Source organism: Orycteropus afer, unplaced genomic scaffold (genome assembly GCF_000298275.1).
Source record: "Orycteropus afer afer isolate SDZICR_OR568_19922 unplaced genomic scaffold, OryAfe1.0 scaffold01952, whole genome shotgun sequence".
NCBI lineage: Eukaryota > Metazoa > Chordata > Mammalia > Tubulidentata > Orycteropodidae > Orycteropus > Orycteropus afer.
Window position 1 is genome coordinate 32,539 of NW_006923539.1, and position 7,347 is coordinate 39,885.

The following is a 7,347-nucleotide window of genomic DNA, read 5'->3' on the forward strand; positions in this document are numbered from 1 at the left end:
AAAAATACATTTTATTCATATCTAATTTATGTACAGTGAAATACACAAAACTAAAGTGACATGGGTTAACTTTTTTTTTTTTTTTTTTTGCAGTGTTCCCTCCCCTCCTCTCACCCCTGGTAACCAACAAAGAAAGCTCCCTTCCATGTATTAACCTCTTATTGACTTTTTTACAATAATGAACTAATACTATATTTGCCTTTCTGTGATTGACTTATTTCACTCAGCATAATACCCTCCAACTTCATCCATGTTATGTGGTGCTTTGCAGATTCTACATTATTCTTTGGTGTTGCATAGTGCTCCATTGTGTGTATGAACCATAGTTTGGTTATCCTTTCTTCCATTGATGGGCACTGTGGTAGTTATGTTTGTGTGTCAACTTGGCTGGGTTTGGTTGAGCAGCTGGGCAGCTGGTGGTAGTTATTCCCCATGATGAGACTGGCAATCAACTCCATGGTGGTATCTACCACAAGCAGCTGTATAGCTACCTTTGGGGTGTGGTCAACTTACTGTATACAAGGAGAATCCTTGGGAATGGTCTCTAGCCTATGGCACACTTGGACCCTGCATGTAGCCGCGTCATTGCTCAGCAGCCTGCTATGCTCTGCCAACCTTGGGACTTACAATGGACTTAAGTTAATGGCCTGCCGTGTGGTTTGGAAACATCACGATTGTGCCTTTTTACTTGTCAAACTTGGAGCTTTTTAGCCTCAGCAGCCAACAGCTAAGTGAAGAAATACCTCTAGCTCCAGTGGGCTGGAAGCAGGAAGTATAGCTGGACCCCAAGGTTGAGCTGCTTTCACCCAGCCCCTAGAGCCTGGCACTTTGAACTTGAACTTAAATCCTCCAAATTGTAAGAATAAACTCCTGTTTGTTAAGGCCATCCAATTTGTGGTATATTTCTGTCAGAGTGGCACTAGGTAATCAGAATAGGCACCTAGGTTGTCTCCATTTTTCTGCTATTGTAGATAGTGCTGTGATGAACATGGGTATGCACATATTTGTTCTCATCCTGACTTTCACTTCTTTAGGATGTTGTTGTTGTTGTTATTTGCCATTGAGTCGGACCCAAGGTGGTATCACTACAGAAGTAGATTGCCCAATCTTTCACTTATTTAGGATATATACCTAGTAAAGGGATTGCTGGGTCAAATAGTATTTTTAATTCCAGCTGCTTTTTAAGGAATCACCATACTGCTTTCCAGAGTGATTGTATCATTTTACATGGACTATATCATAATTCTTAACATATTTCAAAGACTATGTTCTCCTACAACAATATAATTAAACTAGAATTCAATTATAAAAGCTTATATAAAAATCTTCAACAATTTGGATGTAACCAAAACATCTCAAAATCCCATGAGTTAAAGAAAAAAATCATAATGGAAATTAATCATATTGTGAATTAAATAGGAGTAAGATACTTTTACAAAAAAAAGTGATGTTTAAAGAGAAATTCATAATTAAAATGTACATATTTCTAATGGAGAATTGCTTGAAATCAGACATTAATATCTTATTAAGAAGTTTAAAAAATAATTGCAAAATATTGAGAACTAGAAGGAAGGAAATGATAAAAATAAAAATAAGGAAAAAAGAAATGGGTACATAGAACAATAATATCAATATTAAATGAATTGATTATGTATTAACCAAGATATAGTTATGAAATAAATGCTTTTTGGATTAAGCATAGTGGTGGGAAATCCCCTGTAATAAGCACAGGGTCTAAGCCAATCTCATTCTTAAGGAAGTAAATACATCCTCTCCATAATCGTAGCATTCAATAGATTACTGTGACTTACGATTCAGAAGAAAAATCTGTGCCACCCTATTGCAGATTACTTTATTTTTTACACCATAAATAATAGGGTTGAGTGCAGGTGGCAGAAGCAGGTAGATGGTTGACAGAAGAATGTGGGTAGAAGGGACAACATGTCCAAAACGGTGGTTGAAGAATGAGAAGAAGGCAAGAACATAAAACTCAAGAAAGACAAAAAAATGAGGTATGAATGTACTAAAAGCTTTGAGTCATGCCTCCTTTTGGTGTAGAAGAAAAACAGCTTGGAAAATCAGGACATGGGATATGATAATAAAAATCAAATCAAATCCAAGAATTGTAAAACCAACAAAGAGACCACACGTTTTATTGACTTGAATGTCTTCTGAAGCCAGCTTGACCACAGCCATGTGCTCACAGTAAGAATGAGCAATAACAGTGAAATGGAAAAGATGCAGTCTTTTTATTAGAGTGGGTAACAGGCCAACCAGCACTGTGGCCCGGATGACCACTAACAACACCATCCAAATCAGGACAGAAGGTCTAAGGATACATGTGTGCCTCAATGGATCACAGATAGCAACATAGCGGTCAAAGGCCATGGCCAACAAGATGCCAGATTCCATGCACTGCAAGGTGTGGATGAAGAAGAGCTGGGCTAAGCAGGCATCAAAGGCCATGAAGTGAGAACCAAACCAAAAAATGGCCAACATCTTGGGAGCAATGGCTAAGCATAGCCCTACATCAGTGGCAGCTAGCACTGCCAGGAAGATGTACATGGGCTGATGCAGGTTGTATTCTGCAGGGATGATAATCAGTAAAATGATGTTTCCCAGAAGAGCAACCAGGCACACTGCAAAGAAGGGAAACCCAATCCAAAACTGCACATGTTCTAGTCCAGGGATGCCAATCAGGGTCACTGTGCTGGGATCCAGAGATGACATGTTGAAGGATGCCATGGAGGTTGGTGAAATCACTTCTCACCAGTGATTCTGAATCCTGCAGAAGGAGCACATGAATGGGAAGTAAAAAAGACCATAAATCCCACTATCATTCAGCTATATTGATCTCAGTTCTTTGAATGGTAATTTGGGCAGGTGATGCTGACATGTACCCATTACATGTCACAATAGTAGAAGCAAATGCTTTTGCAAACCTTCACTAGAGTGATTTATGAAGGTGGAAAACAGAAGATAGTCTCAGGATTTCTTATGTAAATCTTAAGGAAATGGTAAAGACATCCAGTCTTTTGCATCCTCCTTGAATTCTAGGTTGGGTCAACTGAAAAGCGTTTTCTTCTTTATCTACATCTAAATGCCAGCACAATTTCATTACATTTGGAAATGACCCTGGGTCCTTGAGGTCCCAGAAGAGATTCTGTTTCTGTAGCCTTCTGTGCATTAGTGCATACTCCTATGAGAGCTTTCACTCCCAGACACATTGCTCTTTGTCCCAGGGAGCAAGTTATTTATATCTGCAGAAAAAATAGAAACCAAACCCACTGCCATTGACTCAATTCCAACTCTTCATGACTCCCGTGTATTTCTAGGTTGTAAATCTTTGCAGAAGCAGACTGCCTCAACTTTCTACTGTGGAATGGCTGCTGGCTTGGAACCACTGACCTTTCGGTTAGCAGCCAAATGCTTTAACTGTGCCACAAGAGCTCCATTTATCCCTGAGTCTTTGGAACTGGTGATTGAATAAGATTTCGTAGGGGAGAGTTTAACTTTCTTATATTCATTCTTTCTCTCATGTAAATGATCAAATCTCTGTTTGGCAGTGCACTAAGTATTGATCGCCCTTAAAGAAGATATGAAGAGGGTGATATGCTTTCAGAGGCAGCCAGGGGTTATTGGTTCACTAAACAAATTAAGGCCCATTTATATTTAGGGTGACTATGTTGAGTGGAACAAGGAGGAGCTCTGGTAGCCTAGTGGCTAAGGCACTTGACTGCTAACCAGAAGGCTGGCAGTTCAAACCCACCAGCCACTCCTCAGAAGGAATATGGGGCAATCTGCTTCTGTAGTGATACTGCCTCGGAAACCCAAGGAGGGGTCGCTATGAGTTGGGTCTGACTCGAAGGCACACAACAACAGCATGTTGAGTGGAACAAGAGGATAGGCTACACAGGATGCTTCACAAGGGTCTTCCAAAACCAAATGAAAATCACTACCATCAAGTTGATTCCAACTCTTAGTGACCTCCATTGGGTTTCCAAGGCTGTAAATCTTTACAGAAGTAGATTGCCTCATTTTCCTCTGGCAGAGCAGCTGGTGTGCTTAGAAAGGAGATTTAAAATAAAAAAAAATACATATGAAGAGAAGGAGAACACAAAGGAACAGATTTCAAGAAGAAGGGGCCTAAAAACATGCCAGAGTATAGTTCAAAGTAGAATCTGGCTAGTTTAGACATACCCTGCGCATAGATTAGCATAACTACATTTTGTTTTGTTTCCCAAGAGGTCAAAGGTCAGTAGAGCACTGGACTCTTCAACTCGGGTTAAGTCTGCATATCTTTCCACTTCACACATTGTGGATCATACTATTCTTTTGAATAACTTTTCGCTACTATTCCTGTCCATTGTGACTCAAACCAAAAAAAAACTCATTTCTGTCGAGTTGGATCTGACTCATAGTGACCCCTCCTTGGGTTTCTGAGGTGGTATCAGTACAGAAGTAGATTGCCCCATCTTCCTTCTGAGGAGTGGTTGGTGGGTTTGAACCATTAACCTTCTGGTTAGCATTGTGACTGTTATATACTAAACTATACCAGGATTGTCTGTGGTTTGAATACAGAGTTTCCTTTCAATATAATACCCAGCTTTGAATATCTCCCTAAAACTTCAATCTTTTCAGAATTTTAACTAATTCTCTTTCTGGGGATCAAAATCTCAAATGTAAGAAAATCTTCTTTATCCTCATTTAGTCTGTTTCTTTAATCACTCTCTATATTTGCACAATTTTCTCTTATCTGCCCAGTCTTGACACTCATTGTAATCACTCTCACAAAGAGGTTTCCTTTGATCTGGTTACATTCATACATCTGGAAAGAAAAGTTCTGTATGAATGAAAAAAAAAATATAATGATCAACTTTACTTGTGATTCTGTAACAGTGATAAGTAGCCTGTATATGTCAGAATTAACTCAGAGGCAACAGTTGTGGGTTTTGTTGGTTTGTTTATTTGTAGTCAGAATAGTCTTAAAATGCAGCTGAAACTAAAAACATTGTGAAAAATAGTTTATTTGATGTTTATAAGTAGTATATGGTATCTTTGGTAGAGGAGATAGTAAGCATATGGAAGATATTGCTAATAGTTATGAATTTGAATTGCTAGAAATGGCTGAAGATAAAAAAAAGAGATCTCATAAGCTAAATAAATCAGTATCTATTGAATAATAATCAACAGGTAATTGCTTGTGACTATAAAGACAAAAATAAACATAATACCTTCTACATCCGTTTGATGATATATTGCCTTGGTCATATTGCTTCTCTGTTAATTTGTGAATGGTTAAAAATCAAGGTTTGAAAATCAAAAGGATTACTATTGTTGTTGTTAGGTGATCTCAGATCCATTTCTACTCAGTGATCCTATGTTCAATAGAATGAAGCACTGCCCGGTCCTGTGCCATCCTCACAATTGTTGCCATGTTTGAGCCGTTGTGGTACCAACTGTGTCAATCCATACTGTTCAGGGTCTGCCTCTTTTTGGCTGACCTTCTGCTTTCCAAGCACAATATCCTTCTCCAGCGACCATACCTACTGCCTTCAAGTTGATTACAACTCATAGCTATCCTATAGCTATGTGTAGAACTCTCCCACAGGGTTTCCAATTCTGTAAATCTTTATGGAAGCAGATTCCCCATCTTTTCCCCATGGAGCAGCTGGTAGATTCAAACCACCAATCTTATGGTGAACAGTCAAATGCTTTAACAACTACATCACCAGAGCTCTCCTAATAATATGACAAAAGTATAAGAAATGAAGTCTTGCTGTCTTCGTTTCTAAGGAGTCTTTCAGCTGTACTACTTCCAAGACAGATTTGTTTGTTTTTCAGGCAGTCCATGGTATATTCCATATTCTTTTCCAACACCCATAATTTAAATGCATAGATTCTTCATAATGGATGCATTTAATTCTTCAAAGGTCTTCTTTATTCATTGTCTAGGTTTCATATGTATATAAAGATATTAAAAAGATAATGGCTTGGGTCAACACATCTTATTCTCCACAGTGATGTCTTTGCTCTCTAACACTTTAAAGAGGTCTTTTGCAGCAGTTTTACCAATACAATACATTGCCATTTGATTTCTTCAAAGCTGATTCCATAGATGTTGATTTCAGACCTAAGGAAAATTATATGCTTGACAACATCAAACTTTCTCCACTTATCATTGTGTTGCTTATTTGTCCAGTTGTGAGCATTTTTGTTTTCTTTATATTGAGGTGTAATCCATACTGAAGCCTGTGTTCTTGGCTACTAATCTTGGAGCAAGGAGCTCTGATGGTGCAGTGGCTAAGGTATTCAGCTGCTAACCAAGAAGTCAATGGTTAGAACCTACCAACAGTTCCAGGGAAGAAAGATGAGGCAGTCTGCTTCTGAAAAGATTTACAGCCTTGGAAACCCTATGGGACAGTTTTACTTACTTTGTCCTACATTGTTGCTATGAGTCAGAATCAACTCCAAGGCAGTGGATTGGGTGGGAACTCTGGATCCTTTAGTTGCCATTAATGGAATCTTGCCAAAATGCCTTAAAAATTACCAAAAGTTTACTCATCTGTAAATTTTGGCAGCTGGAAAAGTTCCAGTATTCAATATATGTTAGATTTAAAAGAGCCAAGGCATTTTATCAGCACAGGAACAGAGTATGAAATATGAAGACGATAAAAAAAGAAATGAAAACTTCTTGATCTATCAGTGAAGAAGACTTCATGAGAAGAGGAAAGTAATAGAAACAAAAAGCTTTCCTCCATATCCTTATATTAAGATTGTTTATTGCTTCAAGTAGGCATCAAAAGACCACAGTCAAAATAAAAGTATGATATGCTAACTACTTTTCAGATTCTCTTGCAAAACAAGAAAAAAAAATTGTCATATGATTTAGAAACATTATTTGTAATAATTAATGCTTCTTTACAGCCTTTGTGAGTAAGTAATAAAACAAAGAGAACACAATGCATCTAAACATCATGAATGCTGTTTCCATGGGCATTGATTATGGATCTAAGTAAAATGAAATAGTTTTTTTTCATATTTTGTCCATAGAATCCTTGCAAGTCAAGTATTGACTTTTCTTCAGTTTTTGAAGAAATACCAAATGTTCTTCATTTTTGGTTGTGTAACTCCAGGTTTGTGCATGTTTCATTGTAATGCTTTACTGTCTTCTGGAGCCATCCTCTGAAATCTTATGTTCATCTCTTTGACTTCATCTTTCCTTCCATTCATTTTAGCTATTCTACATATAAAACTCAGTTTCAGAGTCTCGTCAGACACTGATTTTGGCCTTTTCTTTCTTTCCTGTCTTGTTAATGACCTTTTGCTTTCTTCTTGTAGGGATGA

At 37.8% G+C, this 7,347-nt stretch overlaps 1 pseudogene; it reads right to left on the bottom strand.

The window, feature by feature from the left end:
• Positions 1-1,797: 1,797 nt before the first annotated feature.
• Positions 1,798-2,745, bottom strand: LOC103213391 (annotated as a pseudogene).
• Positions 2,746-7,347: the final 4,602 nt, after the last annotated feature.